Below are 20,781 nucleotides of genomic sequence, written 5' to 3' on the forward strand. Positions count from 1 at the left end.
GCAGTCGATAGTTTCATTGTATGGTTTCAATCCAAGTTGACAGGGCAGTAGAGATCCTGGAGATACCAAGTTCATCTGTGCTCCTGCCAGCCTCGATGAATCAGGCTGTGGCACCTCCTGACATTCATTGCTCTTGCTGCTGTTGCCTCTTGAACACAGACTCATGGTTGATTGGTGTCCTCCAATGCTGTGTCTCTGGACTGGGGAATTAGAGAGATTTGCCATTGGAATGGGCTGCCCAGAGGGCTGGAGAAGTTGCCATCCCTGGAGGTCTTCAAGAAGAGGCTGCATGGAGTTCTTAGTGCCATGGTCTAGTTGACTGGACAGGGCTGGGTGCTCGATTGGAGTGGGTGAGCTTGGAGGTCACTTCCAAGCTGCTTGATTCTATACCTAGTATAGAGCAGGTGCCGAGGCTGAGGGAGCTGGGGGTGTGCAGCTCTGGAGAAGAGGAGGCTCAGGGCTGACTTCATTGCTGTCTACAACTCCCTGAAGGGAGGCTGTAGCCAGGTGGGGTTGGTCTCTTCTGCCAGGCAAGCAGCAACAGAACAAGGGGACACAGTCTGAAGTTGTGCCAAGGGAGGTCTAGGCTGGCTGTTAGGAGGAAGTTGTTGTCAGAGAGAGTGATTGGCATTGGAATGGGCTGCCCAGGGAGGTGGTGGAGTGGCCATGGCTGGAGGTGTTGAAGCAGAGCCTGGCTGAGGCACTTAGTGCCATGGTCTGGTTGACTGGCCAGGTCTGGGTGCTAGGTTGTTCTGGCTGAGCTTGGAGGTCTCTTCCAACCTGGTTGATTCTATGCTTTTGTCAGTGTCTTGCCACATCTCACACAGTTAGTCAGTGATCAGATTGGTTAAAACTGTGGTGTGTAAGAAACCAAGGGAGAACTTGGCAGAAGCAGGAGAGGTTGGGACAGTGTCTTACTGGGTTTGTCAGAGTGTGTGTTTCAGTCAAGGGCATGCCCTGCTTGCATGGCTGCCCAAAGTGACCTCCCTATTGATTTAGGCAGTCAATAGACAGCTACTTAAGAATAAAATACCATTTTTTCTCTTCTTATTTGTTCTTCTTTTCTTCTTCTTCTTCTTCTTCACTTTAATTATCTAAGATAGATAAGCAGCTGCAGGCCAATTAGAAAACAATTACCCATTGTAATCAATGCTGGGAGTGGAAAGAGGGAGAGAGCAAGCCTAAAGCTGAAGAAGTGTTTTAAAACACAGTGCTGGGGTAACATGATACACAGCTCCATCCTTGAAAGCCCTTTGCCTTCTCTTGCCCAAGCTAAAGAGCCAGAGATCACTGAATCACAGAAGGCAGGGGTCGGAAGGGACCTCCAGAGATCAAGTCAACACCCCTGCCAGAGCAGGATCACCTAGGCCAGGCTGCAAAGGAATGGCATCCAGGTGGATTTTGGAAGTCTTCAGAGAATCACAGAATGTCAGAGGCTGGATGGGACCTCGAAAAACCTCTTCCTCCTCTCTGGTCTGCACCTCAGGGTATGGATACCAAAACCCCTTAAGAGCCCCTTAACACCCAACGTGTCGCGGCTGCTACCTCACACTGATGGCAACCCTCTTGGCAAGGCATTACTTCCTCCATCCAAATCTGAGTCATTTTGTCCTCTCATCAGCATCCTCCCCAGGAAAGGAGCTGGGATTTTAGTCACAGGATCACAGAATGTCAGAGGCTGGATGGGACTTCAAAAACTCATCCAGTCCAACTGTCCTGCCACAGCAGGATCCCCTATACCAGATCACACAGGAATTGAGCCAGGTGGGTTTGGAGTACCTCCAGAGAGGAAGACTCCACAACGGCCCTGGGCAGCCTGTTCCAGTGTTCTGGCACCATCACAGGCAAAAAAATTCCTCCTCATGTTTGCATGAAACTTCCTATGGCTCAGCTTCCACCCAGTGCCCCTTGTCCTGTCATCAGGCATCACCCAGCAGAGCCTGGCTCCAGCCTCCTGGCACTCACCCTGCACATCTTTATAACCATTGATGAGGTCACCTCTCAGTCTCCTCTTCTCCAAGCAGCACAACCCCAGTTCCCTCAGGCTCTTGTAACAAAGATGTTCCCTCCCCTTAATCATCTTTGTGGCTCTGTGCTGGACTCTCTCAAGCAGTTCTATGTCCTTCTTGAACTGGGGAGACCAGAACTGGACACAGTACTCCAGATGTGGCCTCACCAAAGCAGAGTAGAAGGGCAGGAGAACCTCTCTTGACCTACTAGCCACAGCCCTTCTAATACACCCCAGAATGGCATTGCCCCTCCTGGCCACAAGAGCACATTGCTGGCTCATGGTCAACCTCCCATCAGCTAGGACCCCCACATCCTTTTCCCTTGCTGCCTTCCAACAGGTCAGCCCCCAACCTATACCTATCCCTGGGGTTGTTCTTTCCCAGGTGCCAGACTCTGCACTTGCCCTTGTTGAATTTGATTCAATTTCTTCCTGCCCAGCCCTCCAGCCTCTCCAAGTCTTGCTGAGTGGCAGCACAAATGTGCTGAAGGAGACTGCACAACTTCTCTGGGCAGCCTGTTCCAGTACCCCATCACCCAGTTAACCCTCTCAAAAGGGCAGAGTTAAGGATTTCAGGATAAGGAGGATGAAAGCCCTGTGATTTTGGGGCAGCTTCCTCTGTTTTTCTGTGCTTGCCTTCATCTGTGAGAAAACAATCCTGATTTTATATAGGTTCTGCATGGACTGCTGCTGCTCACCAGTGAGATCTTCTAGGTGAAAGCATCCACTTGGTTTTCAGTAGTAGTCAAAGGAAATGAATGCACTGATAACAAGGAGGTGTTGAAGCAAAGCCTGGCTGAGGCACTTAGTGCCATGGTCTGGTTGATTGGCCAGGGCTGGGTGCTAGGTTGGAGTGGCTGAGCTTGGAGGTCTCTTCCAACCTGGTTGATTCTATGTAAAGCAGAATGAAACCAACAAACAACATCCCTGGAAAGTGTGTAAGGCCAGACACATTAGGAAGAAGTTCTTAGCCACAAGGGTGGTGATGCACTGGAACAGGCTGCCCAAAGAAGTTGTGGATTCCTCATCTCTGATTGTGGTACTGGAATGCGTCTAGAGAAGGGCAAGGAAGGTGGTGAGGGGCCTGGAGCACAGCCCTGTGAGGAGAGGCTGAGGGAGCTGGGGGTGTTTGGCCTACAGAAGAGGAGGCTCAGGGCTGACCTCATTGCTGCTTACAATTCCCTGAAGGGAGGCTGTGGCCAGGTGGGGTTGGTCTCTTCTGCCAGGCAAGCAGTGAGTGAAGAAGGGGAGAGAGTCTGAAGTTGTGCCAGGGGAGGTCTAGGCTGGCTGTTAGGAGGAAGTTGTTGTCAGAGAGAGTGATTGGCATTGGAATGGGCTGCCCAGGGAGGTGGTGGAGTTGCTGTGCCTGGAGGTGTTGAAGCAAAGCCTGGCTGAGGCACTTAGTGCCATGGTCTGGTTGATTGGGTGCTTGGTTGGACTGGATGATCTTGGAGTTCTCTTCCAACCTGCTTGATTCTATGATTGAGGGATTTTTAACCCTCTCAAACTCCAACTAGAAGGGGGAAAGTGATTTTCTTTCTCTTTTTTTCTAGCCCAGTTTGCCTGTTCCTTGATGTTTGCTGCCTCCCACCCTGCCCCCTTCTCGTGACAGATGGCTGGCTGAAAGGGTTTGGCATGAAATCTATTGCCAAAGTCCATGAAACTCAGTGAGTGTAATAGAAGCTGAGGCGACCAGTTGTTAGCAATAAACCAACCCTTACAGTCCTGCAGGCTCTTCCTTCTGTCATAAAGTCCCACAGAGGCACAGAAATGACCCCAGCATCTCCCTGCTTATAGCAGCTCCTCCCTGTCCTGCCAACTTGCCTCATGGAAAGGCATCACACAGCCCTTTCTGCTCTCTTTTTGTCCCCCTCCTTGTGGCTGGGAATGCCTGGGAGGGCTTATTTTCATAAGGAGGTCACCAGAAAAATGCCCCCTAAGAATGCACCTCCTCAGGCTTGGCAAGGACATGGGAAACTGGGTGACCTGTGATGTTCTCCTCTGATGTCAAATGAGCCCTGCCCAGAAAAGGTGGTAATTACTTAGCTCTGTTTATGTGGCAGGAAACAGCACAGCTGGAAAAGTTGGGATGTCTCTGGGATAGGAGCCTGGCCCAAAGGAGTTACTGCAGTCCTCCTGCCTGCCTGCAAGAGCTTGTGCCAAATGAGGGGTTTATTTTCACAGTGTTGGGCACTTGGTTTTTGCTTGGGCATTGAGAGCCTCTCAGATGAGTCTGAAACCTTTGAGCTGTAGGTGAGCCTGTGAGGAGCCTTGTTGGATGCTCCAGAATTTGCTGTGCTCTTGGAACTGAAGCTCCTCTGGGTATTTCTGCATTCCAGCAGCACTGGTGAGCCTTTAAACCTTCCCAAGGGCTGGTGGATAATAGCACAGGGGTCCTTCCCCACACTGATCAGCATCTGCCCTGTGCTCAACACTGATCAGGCCACAGCTTGAGTGCTGTGTCCAGTTCTGGGCTCCTCAATTCAAGAGAGATGTTGAGTTGCTGGAAGGTGTCCAGAGAAGGGCAAGGAAGGTGGTGAGGGTCCTGGAGCACAGCCCTGTGAGGAGAGGCTGAGGGAGCTGGAGGTGTTTGGTCTGGAGAAGAGGAGGCTCAGGGCTGACCTCATTGCTGTCTACAAGCACCTGAAGGGAGGCTGTAGCCAGGTGGGGTTGGTCTCTTCTGCCAGGCAAGCAGCCACAGAAGAAGGGGAGAGAGTCTGAAGTTGTCAGGGGAGGTCTAGGCTGGATGTGCAGAGGAAGTTGTTGTCAGAGAGAGTGATTGGCATTGGAATGGGCTGCCCAGGGAGGTGGTGGAGTGGCTGTGCCTGGAGGTGTTGAAGCAAAGCCTGGCTGAGGCACTTAGTGCCATGGTCTGGTTGATGGGGCAGGGCTGGGTGCCAGGTTGGAGTGGCTGAGCTTGGAGGTCTCTTCCAACCTCCTTGATTCTATGGCTTTGTGTTTCTCTGAGGAACACACCCCAGCTGGCTCTGAAACTGGAGAAAGCGATGCTAGGATCAGTGCTTCCCATGGGAAGGCTGTTTGGGAATCGATGAGGAACAGCAGCATTATTTTTTCATGGTGCTTAGTGCCACTCTGCTTGCTTCTGCTGGTCACCAGTATTTCTCCTTCATGATATCTGCTGTGCAAAAGCAAAAAGTTTGGCTTGTTTGTTTTTTTGGGGGTGTGTGTGTGTGTGAAATATTAACTGGCCTGAAGTTGTTTGACTGCATTTACATGGAGATCACTAACTACACAGTCATTATCAGGTCCTGGGTGAATAATTCGTGGTGGATAATTTAATCATTGTAGTCCTGGCTGCCTAAATCAGGCAGTGACTCATGATTTCTGGGAGTTATTCTTAGAGTGCTCTAATGACACCAATTTACCTCAGAGAGGTCAATCAGAAGGATTTGAAGTTTAGCTGTGGTGGGAGAGGATCTGTTCCTTGACCAGGTGGGAAGTGAAAGAGGGAAGAGAGAAAGAAGTGATTCCACCTTGTTCAAACTTGCTGCTCTTAGCTCCACAGTTCCTGAATGGCTTTGCTAGGGGAACAGGAGCACTGAGATGTTTGAGGTGAAAACCCCAAGCTCAAGGAAAGGAACCTTGCTAATCTGTTTGGCACTAATCAGTGTGCATTATTAATTTGCTGGGGAGGGTGGGAAAGTCATCTGCTGTCCATTTCAACTCCAGCTGAAGAGGGCTGGATTGTGGTAAAGAACTCTAGATGGATAAAGAACTGGCTGCACCCAAAGAGTGGCTGTCAATGGCTCCATGTCCAAGAGGAGGCCAGGGACAAGCAGAGTCCCTCAGGGATCAGTCCTGGCACCAATCTTGGTCAACATCTCTGTGGGTGCCATGGACAGAGGCATTGAGTGCAGCCTCAGCAAGTTTGCTGATGACACCAAGCTGTGTGGTGCAGCAGCCAGGCTGGAGGGCAGGGATCCATCCAGAGGGACCTGCACAGGCTGCAGAGGTGGGCACAAGCCAACCTCAGGAGCTTCAACAAGACCAAGAGCAAGGTCCTGCAGCTGGGTGGAGGCAATGCCAAGCACAAATGCAGGCATTTGAGTGAGTGGCTGGAGAGCAGCCCTGAGGAGAGGGACTTGGGGGTGCTGCTGGACCAGAAGCTCAACAGGAGGCAGCAGTGTGCACTTGCAGCCCAGAAAGCCCAGGCTGGTCTAGGGTAGGGTGTCCCTGGCCATGGCAGGTAGGTTGGAACTGGCTGATCCTTGTGGTCCTTTCCAACCCTGACTGATTCTCTGATTCCATGACCTGCCTTAGATGCCCCTGCTCTGGCAGGGGAGGTTGGACTCCATGATCTCCAAAGGTCCCCTTCCAACCCCTAACATTCTGTGATTCAACAATGGCGATTTGACTGCCTCCCTGGTCAAGAAGTTTCCTCCTTCTGATGCCAGCACTGAGGTGAGAAGAAAAAGCATAATGTAAACATGTCTGCCAGGTCCTTCTGCTTGGGGAGCTTTCTGATCTATTCCCCCATTTGCTTTGTTCCCAGGAGCATGAGCGCTGCCTGCGCTTCCCAAAGCCACACACGATCCATCACAATTTATCCCCTCCAGCTGGGTGAGGAAGGGCAGACAAATTCACCACCTCTGGAAAAGCCTCTTCTGCTCTTATTTTAGTGCAGCTAATCCTCACTTTTTCCCCCTCCTTGTGTAATGGAGCTTACATCGTCTGCCCCTCCTGAATTTTGACATCTGCCTGTTTTATATCTTCTTTGTCTCCATCCACATCAGCCTGGGAGAGTAATGGGGCAGAGCCTGCAAATTTCCTTTCCTCCCCACCCCCCATCTCTGCCTTTCAGCGTAGATGTGGCCTTGACATGGCTGCTTGGCACAGACCTCTGTCTCTGTGACATGTTTAGGTATTACCCAGCTGTACAAATTGCCTCATTTCCTTCCCTTTCTTATCTGACATGGCACTGCTGTGCAAATTGCTGGAGAGTCACCATGACTCCAGTGCTGTGGGCTGCTTCAGCTTCTCAGGAACACACTGCAGATGATGACAGGGTTGGTTTTTGTTGGGAGTCACTCTGCTCTTGACATCACCTCCTGTGATGATGTGGTCCCACAAAATCCAGGCGTGCTAGGGGTCAGAAGGGACTTGTGCAGGTCAATGTGCGTTCAGGTTTCATAGAATCATAGAAACAACCAGGCTGGCAGAGACCTCCAAGCTCATCCAGTCCAACCTAGCACCCAGCCCTATCCAATCAACCAGACCACAGCACTAAGTGCCTCAGCCAGGCTTTTCATTCAGTCCAACTCCCCTGCCAGAGCAGGACCACACAATCTAGCTCAGGTCACAGAGGAACACATCCAGACAGGGCTGGAAAGTCTCCACAGATGGAGACCCCACAACCTCTCTGGAGAGCCTATTTCAGTGCTCTGTTACCCTTACAGTCATGAAGATCCCTCTTGTGATGAGGTGGAGCCTCCTGTGCTGTTCCTTCTAGGACAGTTGGGTTTGCAGCTCATGGCAGGGAAAGCATTGGTTGACCTTTGTCTTAGAAGATGCTCAAAGGTTCTTAGTACTACTGTGGTAGGATGGCTTGAAGGGGAAGCAATCAGGTAAACACTCTGATTTCCCATCTAAAGCTAGCTCAGGTGGACATCAGGAGGAAGTTGTTCAGCAGGTGAGTGGGTTTCCCAGGAAGGTGCAGGAGGCTCATCCCACAAGCCTTCCACCCCAGTGTACAAGACACTCTATAGGGACATTTTACCTGGAGCTCCATCTAGTATGGGCCAGTGTTCACAGAATAGACTAGAGTCAAGCAGGTTGGAAGAGACCTCCAAGCTCAGCCACTCCAACCTAGCACCCAGCCCTGGCCAGTCAACCAGACCATGGCACTAAGTGCCTCAGCCAGGCTTTGCTTCAACACCTCCAGGCACAGCAACTCCACCACCTCCCTGGGCAGCCCATTCCAATGCCAATCACTCTCTCTGACAACAACTTCCTCCTCACATCCAGCCTAGACCTCCCCTGACACAACTTCAGACTCTGTCCCCTTGTTCTGTTGCTGCTTGCCTGGTAGAAGAGACCAACCCCACCTGGCTACAGCCTCCCTTCAGGGAGTTGGAGACAGCAATGAGGTCAGCCCTGAACCTCCTCTTCTGCAGGCTGCACACCCCCAGCTCCCTCAGCCTCTCCTCACAGGGCTGTGCTCCAGGCCCCTCACCAGCTTCAGTGTCCTTCTCTGGACACCTTCTAGCACCTCAACATCTCTCTTGAATTGAGGAGCCCAGAACTGGACACAGCACTCAAGGTGTGGCCTGAGCAGTGCTGAGCACAGGGGCAGAAGAACCTCCCTTGTCCTGCTGGCCACACTCTTCCTGAGCCAGCCCAGGATGCCATTGGCTCTCCTGCCCACCTGTGCACACTGCTGCCTCATCTTCAGCTACTCTCTACCAGCACCCTCAGCTCCCTCTCTGCCTGGCTGCTCTCAGCCACTCTGTCCCCAGCCTGTAGTGCTGCTTGGGGTTGTTGTGGCCAAAGTGTAGAACCCTGCACTTGGCCTTGTTCGATCTCATCCCATTGGCCTCATTGGATGTGTTGTCACAGAATGGCTTGAGCTGGAAGGGACCTCAAGATCATCTAGCTCCACCCCCCCTGCCATAAGCAGGGATACCTGCATCAAAAGGTCTGTGCCTAGGAAGTGATTCTGTTCCTCTGCTTTTGTGAGACTCCACTGGGTGTGCTGCATCCAGCTCTGGAGTCCCCAACACAGGAGTGACAAGAAGGACACAAAGATGATCAGAAGGCTGGAGTACCCACCTTCCTCTTTGTTGGGTTACCTTGCTCCTGGGCTTGGAGAAGGGGATCCTTGAGTATTCTCCAGCTTTCTGGGCCCCCTCTCTCCTCCAGGCTTTATGCCACAATACCCTACTAAGCAGAGCCTTGAGGAGTCCAAGGTCTGCTCTCCCCAGGTCCAGCTCAGTGAGTCCCCCATTATGATCAAGACCCAGGCCCAGTGCACCTTCTGCAGTGAGCTGCCTTGGTTTTTGTCCTCACCAGGTCCTTCCCCCACCCCCTGCCCTCCTTTCCCCACACCTTCTTCCATCCACCTCTGACCCTTTTGCTCCCAAAGGGGCTGCAGAGCTTCCCTCTGGCTGGGTTCCCAGAGTGGCAGGAGGCTCTCCTTTGACTCTGGCGTGTTAGCCTGTAAAAGGCCTGACCCCACTGGGGATCAGGCTTGACCCCAAACTGTTAGGGAGAAATGCAGACAATCCTGCAGCCCTCTCCTCCCCGCCCCCCCCCCCCCCCCCCCCCCGCTCTGTGCCCTCTCCTGCACAGGACCTGGGAATGCTGCTGTTGACTTAGGCAGCCCTCAGCACTGCTTGCCCATCAGGGCTTTGAAGATTGGTTGTGCCAAAGGAGAGGGGAATGAAAAACTCAAGAGAGACAGGGAATGAGTTTTAGACGAGATCCTAGAGGAGGAGCATTGCTGTCACTGTTGCACCAAGCTTCACTTGCAAACAATTTCTGCTCCTAAGAGAGAAAATGGAGTGAGGGTGGAGGTGGGGGAGGGGAAGGAAAAAGTCAGGGGCTCTGTCTGCTTTGGTTTTCATGGAATCACAAATCTGGTTGGATGGAACTTTGAAATCAGGTCTGGCCTCTCTCTTAGAGCTCACAATGCCACCAATACTGCTAAGCCACTACCACTAAGCCACATGCCTTCTTTTAAATCCCTGCAGGGACAGTGACTCCACCACCTGCCTGGGCAGCCTCTTCCAATGCCTGACCACCCTTTCTGTGAAGGACTTTTTCCTAACATCCAAACCTCCAGTGGCACAACTCGAGGCAGTTTCCTGTTATCCTGTCACTTGTTGCATGTGAGAAGGGACTAACCTCCACCTCAAGCCATCCTCCCTTGAGGTAGTTCAAAGAATCATGCAGTCAGGGTTGGAAGGGACCACAAGGATCACCCAGCTCCAACTCCCCTGCCATGGGCAGGGACACCCTACCCTAGATCAGCCTGGCCACAGCCTCAGCCAGCCTGGCCTTAAACACCTCCAGCCATGGGGCCTCAACCACCTCCCTGGGAAACCCATTCCAGCCTCTCACCACTCTCATGATCAACAACTTCCTCCTCACAGCCAGGCTCAATCTCCCCACCTCCAGCTTTGCTCCACTCCCCCTAGTCCTGGCATTCCCTCACAGTCTAAAAAGTCCCTCCCCAGCTTTTTTGTAGGCCCCTTCAGATCCTGGAAGGCCACAAGAAGGTCACCTGGGAGCCTTCTCTTCTCCACACTGCACAGCCCCAACTCTTTCAGTCTGTCCTCACAGCAGAGCTGCTCCAGCCCTCTCAGCATTCTCCTGGCCCTGCTCTGGACACACTCCAGCATCTCCACATCCCTCTTGGAATGGGGGCTCCAGAACTGGATGCAGTACTCCAGGTGGGGTCTCAGCAGAGCACAGTAGAGGGGGAGAATCACCTCCCTGGCCCTGCTGGCCACACTTCTCCTGCTGCAGCCCAGGCTCTGCTTGGCTTTCTGGGCTGCAAGTGCACACTGCTGGCTCCTGTTGAGCTTCTCCTCCAGCAGCACCCCCAAGTCCCTCTCCTCAGGGCTGCTCTCCATCCTGCATTTGTGCTTGGCATTGCCTCCATCCAACTGCAGGACCTTGCCCTTGGTCTTGTTGAAGCTCCTGCGGTCGACTTGTGCCCACCTCTGCAGAGTGCTATGAGGTCTCCCTTTAGCCTCCACTTCTGGAGGCCTGATGACCCCAGTTCCCTCATCTGCTCCTGCTGAGACTTGTTCAAGGATGTTCTCCAACTTAACTGCCCTTACTTGGACATGCTCCAGCACCTCAGTGTCCTTCTTGAGTGAAGTAAGCTCCACACATCATCCCTCCCTGTCTTCTCCAAGTGGGCACCTGTGTCTGCGTGATGCTGCAGGGAACAAACTACCAGCACTGAGGCTTTAAATGGATGCAGGAGAGCTTCACCCAGCCTCTGCATCTCCAGTTGGTGGTGTTTTGCCAGGGAGATATGGCAAGTTTTGGTTTAGGAGTCATGGCTTTGTGCTGGGAATAAGAAAGCCTTTGCATGAGGAGGGTAGGGCTGAAACCAGGATGAGGCTGTTGAGGCTGCAGAAGAGGAGGCTCCCAGGTGACCTTCTTGTGGCCTTCCAGGATGTGAAGGGGGCTACAAAAAGGCTGGGGAGGGACTTTTTAGGCTGTGAGGGAGTGCCAGGACTAGGGGGAATGGATCAAAGCTGGAGGTGGGGAGATTGAGCCTGGCTGTGAGGAGGAAGTTGTTGATCATGAGAGTGGTGAGAGGCTGGAATGAGTTTCCCAGGGAGGTGGTTGAGGCCCCATGGCTGGAGGTGTTTAAGGCCAGGCTGGCTGAGGCTGTGTGCAGGCTGCTCTAGGGTAGGGTGTCCCTGCCCATGACAGGGAGGTTGGAACTGGCTGATCCTTGTGGTCCCTTCCAACTCTGATTCTATGATTCTTTTTTCCAGGTAGTTTTGGGAATCTCTGCCTTAAAAGCAGCAGCGGAAGGTCTGCTATATGGGTTTGTGGCAACACTTTTAAGCTGAATAGGTGACTTGCTTGGTGCCTGTTCTTGAGTACTCAGCTGGAGCTTCAGTAACCCAAGCTAAGAGAAGCCAAGGGGGGAAATACCCTTAACAACATGAATTTTATCTTTTTTCTGTTACTTGATGTGAAAAAAACTGGTAGTCAGCACCCCCTGAGGTCTCAGCCGTGCTGCTGGAACACGAAATCTGCTTTGAAACTAACTGGATGGGAACTAGAAAGATGCCTGAAGCATAGAACCATAGAACAGCTGGAAGGGACCTCTGGAGATCATCTAGTCCAACTCCCCTGCTAAAGCAGAGTCACCCACAGCAGGACCACAATGGCCAGGGGCAGCTTTGGAATCTCTCCATACCTCTCTGGGCAGCCTGCCCCAAGGCTCCAGCCCCCTTGGAGTGAGCAGCCTGCCCCAGGGCTCCAGCCCCCCTCACAGCAAAGAAGATTCTCCTTCTTTTCAGATGCAACAAATGTATCTCAATGATCATACTTGGCAAAAGCTAATTCTATCTTCTAGATGCCCCTGGAACATCAGAGGGATATTTTTTCCTCTCCAAATCAAGTCCAATAGGGCCTCCACCTCACTTTGCAAGAGGTGGAGGTTCTCTGAATGAGGCATTGGGTACTAGAACTGGGCAACAGCATCCTGGCCTGGATCAGCAATGGTGTGAGCAGCAGGAGTAGGGAGGTGCTCATGCCCCTGTGCTGAGCACTCCTGAGACTACATCTCCAGTACTGTGTCCAGTTTGGGTCACCACAGTACAGGAGGGACACTGAGGTGCTGGAGCAGTGCAGAGAAGGGCAATGAGGCTGGGGAGAGGTCTGGCAAACATGGCCTGTGAGGAGCAGCTGAGGGAGCTGGGGGTGTTTAGTCTGGAGAAGAGGAGGCTGAGAGGGGACCTTACTGCCCTCTACAGCTACCTAAAAGGAGGTTGCAGTGAGGCTGGAGCTGGTCTCTTCTCCCCAATTACTAATGATAGGACAAGAGGAAATGGCCTCAAGTTGCATGAGGGGAGGTTTAGGTTGGCTGTTGGGAGGAAGTTGTTTCCTAAGCAGGTGGTCAGGCACTGGCACAGGCTGCCCAGGGAGGTGGTGGAGTCACCATCCCTGGAGGTGTTTCAAAGAGGAGTGGATGTGGTGCTTGAGGCTGTGGTCTGGTGATGAAGGCTGCTGGGCTGAAGGTTGGACTGGCTGATGCTGGTGGTCCTTTCCAAGCATAGCAAGTCCTAGTGATGAGATGTTGTGCTGAGGGCTTTGGTTTGGTCAGGGACTTGTCAGTGTGAAACTAATGATTGGACTGGATGAGCTTGAAGGACTTTGCCAATCTGAGACGTTCTTGCTTCTGTGACTTGCCAGCTTGGTGTTAGAGTTAGCTCAAGGTTAGACTCTATGATCTTAAAGTCTTCACCTGAAATCATAGAATCAAGCAGGTTGGAAGAGACCTCCAAGCTCAGCCAGTCCAACCTAGCACCCAGCCCTCTCCAATCAACCAGACCATGGCACTAAGTGCCTGAGCCAGGCTTTGCTTCAACATCTCTAGGGACAGCGACTCCACCACCTCCCTGGGCAGTCCATTCCAATGCCAATCACTCTCTCTGCCAACAACTTCCTCCTAACACGCAGCCTAGACCTCCCCTGCCACAAGTTGACACTCTGTCCCCTTGTTCTGTTGCTGCTTGCCTGGCAGAAGAGACCAACCCCACCTGGCTACAGCCTCCCTTCAGGTAGCTGTAGACAGCAATGAGGTCAGCCCTGAGCCTCCTCTTCTGCAGGCCAAACACCCCCACCTCCCTCAGCCTCTCCTCACAGGGCTGTGCTCCAGGCCCCTCACCAGCTTCCTTGCCCTTCTCTGGATACCTTCCAGTCCCTCAACATCTCTCTTGAGTTGAGTGGCACAGAACTGGACCCAATACTCGAGGTAAATTTTCTTTTGGGAGTCAAGAAGTGGGACATGTCTGTGTCTGTGTGTGTGTTGAGATGCGCTCCAGATCTGGATGCTACATCTTTGGGAGAGGGATGTGAGGTGGAGGAGTAGGATCATCATAGGATGTTAGGGGTTGAAAGAGACCCAAAGAGATCAAGTCCAAGCCGCCTGCCAGAGCAGGACAATACTATCTAACAGAGATCACACAGGAACACATCCAGACAGGCCTTGAAAGTCTCCAGTAACTGGAGCATTGATATGTAAATGAAGACTTTAATTATTGCAGTCTGATTGCTCATTTCCCATGTCTGGCACTGCTGGAGCTTTTGGATCCTATGTGGATGTGGAATTTGCTCAAGTCAGGGGAGCTGCTGGGGTCTTGTAGCTGCTGCTGGCACATCAAAGAATGATGGGGATTGGAAGGGATGTCTGGAGATCATCAAGACCAAACCCTCTGCTGTTGTGGGTACACCTAGAATAGGTTGCATGGAAATGTGTCCATAGACTCATGGAGTCAACCAGATTGGAAGAGACCTCCAAGCTCATCTGGTCCAACCCAGCCCTGTCCAATCAACCAGAGCATGGCACTAAGTGCCTCAGCCAGGCTTGGCTTCAACACTTCCAGCCATGGTGACTCCTCCACTTCCCTGGGCAGCCCATTCCAATGCCAATCACTCTCTCTGCCAACAACTTCCTCCTAACAGCCAGCCTAGACCTCCCCTGCCACGACTCAAGACTCTGTCCCCTTCTTCTCTTACTGCTTGCCTGGCAGAAGAGACCAACCCCACCTGTCTTCAGCCTCCCTTCTTGAGCTGGGGTGCCCAGAACTGGCCACAATTCATCCCCCACCCTAACCCGGAGTGGGAGATGGGAAAATAAGCTGAGAGTTTGGTGCTGTAACATGAGGCTTTGAAGACTGGTCTTAAAAAGTAGGGCCAAGACAGAGCAGGACTGCCAAATTCTCCTGGAAGCTCCAGGGCCAAGACAGAGCAGGGCTGCCAAACTCTCCTGGGGGCTCCAGGCTGCCCCCTCTGTGTGCTGCTGCTTTGCTGTGCCACAGGCATATTGTTTCCTTGCCACCTATTGCCTCTTGAAGATGTCCCACACATCTTCCTCGTTCCCTCCATTCCCTAGTCCCTCTTGCCTTGCTGGGAGGGCAGTTGGAAGCCTCCCAGCTGTGTGAGGGCTTTGCCTTCTCATTATCTCATGGATTCTCCCTGCCAAGTCTGCACCCTGGGCTTTTCACAGACCCCTGTTATTTCCAATCCCCTTCACTTGTCAAAAGCAATTTGGTGACTTCTTACCCTTCAGAGAAAACAGCTCTGGGCTTTGCTGGCCCTGCTGTGGGGCCTTGAGTCCTTTCCAGCTTTTATCTTCCCCTGCCCCCCAAGGTGAGCTGCTCCCTCTCTGGGCCAAGCTGCTGAGCGAGCTCGTGGCAGGCAGATCCCAGCCCCAATTAGCAGCTGTTGCAAAAGGGCAGGAATTTTAATTAGTGGACCAGTCAATTATATCAATGGACACCCTTTGCCCTCTCTCCTTGCTCCCCTCCCTTCCACCCCGCAGCCATCTCCCTGTTGCCTTGCTGGCTGTGGGCCAAGCTGCCTGACCCTGCTGCCTGACCCTGCTCCCAGCCCTGGCAGAGGTTGGCAGCTGCCAGTGGGCTGTCCTGGAGTTTAGCTGGGGGGTTTGTCCCCTCTGAGGCACAGCCCCATCGCTGACCTGACCTCCACTTGAACTGGGGCTTCTTGCCCTGCCAGTAGCAATCTGAAACGGGGAAATTGGGTAGGAGAATGCTTTGGAGTAGTGCAGCTGGAGGCTCAGTCTCAATTTCCTCTGGTGGATGGGAAGTTTTCAACAGTTCTTAGAATCAACCAGGTTAGAAGAGTCCTCCAAGCTCAGCCAGCCCAACCTAGCACCCAGCCCTGGCCAATCAACCAGACCATGGCACTAAGTCCCTCAGCCAGGCTTTGCTTCAACACCTCCAGCCACAGCAACTCCACCACCTCCCTGGGCAGCCCATTCCAATGCCAATCACTCTCTCTGACAACAACTTCCTCCTAACATCCAGCCTAGACCTCCCCTGCCACAACTTCAGACTCTGTCCCCTTGTTCTGTTGCTGCTTGCCTGGCAGAAGAGACCAACCCCACCTGGCTACAGCCTCCCTTCAGGGAGTTGGAGACAGCAGTGAGGTCAGCCCTGAGCCTCCTCTTCTCCAGGCTGCACACCCCCAGCTGCCTCAGCCTCTCCTCACAGGGCTGTGCTCCAGGTCCCTCACCAGCTTCCTTGCCCTTCTCTGGACACCTCCCAGCACCTCAACATCTCTCTTGAATTGAGGAGCCCAGAACTGGACACAGCACTCAAGGTGTGGCCTGAGCAGTGCTGTGCACAGGGGCAGAAGAACCTCCCTTGTCCTGCTGGCCACACTCTTCCTGAGCCAGCCCAGGATGCCATTGGCTCTGCTGCCCACCTGGGCACACTGCTGCCTCATCTTCACCTACTCTCTACCAGCACCCCCAGCTCCCTCTCTGCCTGGCTGCTCTCAGCCACTCTGTCCCCAGCCTGTAGTGCTGCTTGGGGTTGTTGTGGCCAAAGCTCAGAACCCTGCACTTGGCCTTGTTCAATCTCATCCATTGGCCTCTGCCCACCCATTCAGCCTGCCAAGGTCCCTCTGCAGGGCTCTCCTACCCTCCAACAGCTCCACAGCTGCTCCTAGCTTGGTGTCATCTGCAAACTTACTGATGCTAGACTCAATCCCCTGCTCCAGATCATTAGTAAAGTTATTGAGCAGGGCTGTGCCCAGCTCTGATCCCTGGGGCACACCACTAGTGACAGCTTCCAGCTGGATGTGGCACCATTCACCACCACTCTCTGGGCCTGGCCCCTCACAGCTGGTAGTGCTCAGGGCTTTGCTGCATCTCCAAGGTAGCTGCAGGGCACTCTGCTTCCTAACCTAGCTGGGGCTTCAAATATCTGTCCTAAACATGCTGGCCATTGCCATTGGCTAAACTCTCTTACATTTGGTGTCTCCTGTTGTTTTGCTCTAAGTATTACCTTTTGCCATTGGATAGCAAAGTGCTGGCCTCTGCACTGTGGCTACAGCAACCTCAAGCAGTGCTACAGGCTGGGGTCAGAGTGGCTGAGAGGGAGCTGGGGGTGCTGGTAGAGAGTAGCTGAACATGCAGTGTTGCAGGTTGTGGTCTCACCTGAGCTGGGGAGCCCCAAACTGTCTGCAGTGTTGCAGGTTGTGGTCTCACTTGAACTGGGGAGCCCCAACCTGTCTGCAGTGTTGCAGGTTGTGGTCTCACTTGAACTGGGGAGCCCCAACCTGTCTGCAGTGTTGCAGGTTGAGGTCTCACCTGAGCTGGGGAGCCCCAAACTGTCTGCAGTGTTGCAGGTTGTGGTCTAGCCTGACTTGGGGAGCCCCAAACTCGGTGGAGTGTTGCAGGTTGTGGTCTCACCTGACCTGGGGATGCCCAAAACCAGACACAGCATTCCAGATGTTGTGGCACATGCAAACAATTACTGTGGGCACCTTGTTTTCTCTCTGCAGGGGCTGCTACAAATCCATAGTGGATCAGGAGCTGATGATACATGATGGGGAAGAGCTTCTGAAGCCATCTGTCTGTAGTGAGTGTGAGGTGGGTAACATCTGGTGGGCACGTGTGGAAATAGGATTATGAGCAAAAGAAGGTGTGTGTAGGGGGAGGAAGAAAAGAGTAACTGTGGGAACAACATTTTGCCATCCTGCCTTAATCCTCTTCCTCTCCCTGTGCACTAAGCAGTCATTGCTCAGCTGTGCTCAGGTTGTGAGTCAAAGCATTGCTCTCTCCACGTCAAACACACAATTTAATAGCTGGGTGGTTTTAATGTGCTGCGAGCCCAGGAGAAAGAATTGGGGCTGCTGCTGCTGCTAAAAATGGAGGGAAAGGGGAGAAAAACTGACAGGCCAAAGGAGAAGCTAAAGGCCATGAAGGAGATGTGCTGTGTGGTCATTCATTTGATGAGTGGCAAAGAGGAAAGGGGTAACTCCCATGCCACGACTGTGGTTGCTGTCCTGGGAGATATGGTGTGCACTTGGCAAGAGGCTGATAGAGCCTCCTGGTTCCAAGGCAGTGAGGTGTTAAGCAGATAAAATGCTGTGCAGAAACTCAGGTGAGATTTCCTACCAGCAAAACAACAAAATGAACCAAAAACGTGAAGTGAGCTAAGTGGAGAGGAGAAACCATAGCTAGAGTAGGAGCAAATCACTGCTCCCACTCTTCCCTGTCAAGTGTCTCTCTTGCTTTGATTGATCTCTGTGAGGAACAAAGGCTGCTGAGTGTCTTGTGTACCCTGTTGGTCTGGTTTGAGTTCCTCCATCTATTGCCGATGCAAGATCTCTCTCTTGCTTGAGGTTTTGCTGTGTTCCCTTCCTTTTCCATCATCCTGAGCTGTAAATATCCCAGGATTAAACCAAACCTGGCAATTCTATTACTGGTGGATGATGCAGAGCAGGACAGCTTTGACTCTGAGAGGCTGGTAACGGTGAGCTGTCAATTTGCTTGGTACAACAAATTGATGTGATTCAGAGGGATGAGACCAAGGCAGCACATCAACCACCTCTTCAGCAGGGTGAGCAGCACAAGCACAGTAAAACCCTCCTCCTTCACCTGGTGCCCTGCCTTTTGTCCTGTCCTGTTAGGAAAAGACCTTCAGATGCCATGGTCTAGATCGCAGTATCCCAGTATCATCAGGGTTGGAAGAGACCTCACAGATCATCAAGTCCAACCCTTTACCACAGAGCTCAAGGCTAGACCATGGCACCAAGTGCCACGTCCAATCCTGCCTTGAACAGCCCCAGGGACAGTGACTCCACCACCTCCCCAGGCAGCCCATTCCAGTGCCCAATGACTCTCTCAGTGAAGAACTTTCTCCTCACCTCCAGCCTAAATCTCCCCTGGCACAGCCTGAGGCTGTGTCCTCTTGTTCTGGTGCTGGCCACCTGAGAGAAGAGAGCAACCTCCTCCTGGCCACAACCACCCCTCAGGTAGTTGTAGACAGCAATAAGATCACCCCTGAGCCTCCTCTTCTCCAGGCTAAACAATCCCAGCTCCCTCAGCCTCTCCTCGTAGGGCTGTGCTCAAGGCCTCTCCCCAGCCTCATTGCCCTTCTCTGGACATGCTCAAGCATCTCAATGTCCCTCCTAAACTGGGGGGCCCAGAACTGAACACAGTACTCGAGGTGTGGTCTAAGCAGTGCAGAGTACAGGGGCAGAATGACCTCCCTGCTCCTGCTGACCACACCATTCCTGATGACTGGGTAGGGCTGGGTGCTAGGTTGGACTGGATGATCTTGGAGGTCTCTTCCAGCCTGATTGATTCTATGTTGATAAATACTTAGATGTCCCCTTTGGAAGGCTGAAATGACAGAGGGCAGATCAGCTGCTATCTTGCCTGCTGTCTGCTGCCTTCTGAAGGTGAAGGGTCTAGAGAATGAGTCTTATGAGGAGCAGCTGAGGGAACTGGGGTTGTTTAGTCAGGTGAAGAGGAGGCTGAGGGGAGACTTTGTGGCCCTCTACAACTCCCTGAAAGGAGGTTGGAGCCAGGTGAGAGTTGGCCTCTTCTGCCAAGGAAGTCTGGGCTCCTCAATTCAAGAGAGATGTTGAGGTACTAGAATATGTCCAGAGAAGGGGTACAAAGCTGGTGAGGGGCCTGGAGCACAGCCCTGTGAGGAGAGGCTGAGGGAGCTGGGGGTGTTTGGCCTGCAGAAGAGGAGGCTCAGGGCTGACCTCATTGATGTCTACAACTCCCTGAAGGGAGGCTGTAGCCAGGTGGGGTTGGTCTCTTCTGCCAGGCAATCAGCAAGAGAACAAGGGGACACAGTCTCAAGTTGTGCCAGGGGAGGTCTAGGCTGGCTGTTAGGAGGAAGTTGTTGTCAGAGAGAGTGATTGGCATTGGAATGGGCTGCCCAGGGAGGTGGTGGAGTCGCTGTGCCTGGAGGTGTTGAAGCAAAGCCTGGCTGAGGCACTTAGTGCCATGGTCTGGTTGATTGTAGAGGGCTGGGTGCTAGTTTGGACTGGATGAGCTTGGAGGTCTCTTCCAACCTGGCTGATTCTGTGATTCTAAGTCACAACAGGATGAGATGAAATGGCTTCAAGCTGTGCCAGAGGAAGTTTAGATTGGACATGAGGAACAATTTCTCTGTTTAAAAAGTGGTCTGGTGTTGGAGAGAAGTTGAAGGGAGATGGTTGAGTCATGTGGAGCTGTTTAAAACACCAAAATATGTAGATGAGGCACTTGGGGAAGTGGTTTAGTGGGCATGGTGGTGTTGGGGCGATGGTTGGACTTGCTGCTCTTAGAGGCTTCTTCCAAGCTTTATGATTCTGTGATTCCAAAGCAAATAGCAAAGTCAGGCAGAGATATTGCTCCTTGTGGTGGAAAATAAAAGCTCATGAGCTAACAAATGTGAAAAGGGGCCCAGTGTTTGGATAGAGACCAGTGACAGGCTTTGTCCCTCAGGTGTGTGGGACCAGTGCTGTTTGATGTCATTGTCAGTGACATGGACAGTGGGATGGAGGCACCCTCAGCAAGTCTGGGGAGGACACCAAGCTGTGGAGTCTGCTTGATGCTCTGGAGGGAAGGGATTCTTCCAGAGAGACTTGACAGGCTGCAGAGATTGGCTCAAACCAATCTCATGAAGTTCAGCAAGGGCAAGGTCCTACAGCTGGGTCAGGGCAATCCCAAGGCCAGATACAGGCTGGAGACCAGTTTGGAGGAGAAGCACTTGGGAGTGTCAGTTGATGGTGAACTCCCCATGAGGCTGCAGTGGTCCCTGGCAGAAGGCAGCTGTGTGCTGGGCTGCATCCAAAGCAGTGAGAGCAGCAGGGCAGGGAGGGGATTCTGCCCCTCTGCTCTTGTGAGACCTCACCTGGAGCACTGTGCCCAGTTCTGGTGCCCCCAGTATAAGAGGGATATGGAACTGCTGGAGCAGGTCCAGAGGAGGGCAACAAAGACAATCAGAGGGCTGGAGGACCTCTTCTGTGAGGACAGGCTGAGTTTGGGCTGTTTAGCTTAGACAAGAGAAGGCTCCAGGGAGACCTTAGAACAACCTTCCAGTACCTGAAGTGGCCTACAAGAAAGCTGGGGAGGGACTTTTACAAGGGCTTGTGGTGGTAGGATGAGAGGGAATGGATTGAAGCTTGAGGAGGGCAGATTTAGACTGGAGCTGAGGAGGAAATTCCTTACAGTGAAGGTGGTGAGACACTGGAACAGGTTGCCCGCAGAGGGTGCAGATACCTCCTGCCTGGAGGTGTTCAAGGCC

General features: G+C 52.7%; 1 long non-coding RNA gene across 3 annotated transcripts in view; it reads left to right on the forward strand.

The window, feature by feature from the left end:
* LOC135176522 (uncharacterized) overlaps positions 1-20,781 on the forward strand; it is a 61,721-nt gene that overhangs the window by 19,885 nt on the left and 21,055 nt on the right. The window contains exon 2 of one of the 3 annotated variants that reach the window (XR_010302690.1): positions 17,033-17,120. The exons of the other annotated variants lie outside the window; for them this stretch is intronic. This is a non-coding gene — a long non-coding RNA (uncharacterized LOC135176522). The remainder of the gene's footprint in view (positions 1-17,032; positions 17,121-20,781) is intronic. 3 annotated transcript variants of the gene reach the window in all.

The sequence above is a fragment of the Pogoniulus pusillus genome, chromosome 6 (genome assembly GCF_015220805.1).
Source record: "Pogoniulus pusillus isolate bPogPus1 chromosome 6, bPogPus1.pri, whole genome shotgun sequence".
NCBI classification, from domain to species: Eukaryota; Metazoa; Chordata; class Aves; order Piciformes; family Lybiidae; genus Pogoniulus; species Pogoniulus pusillus.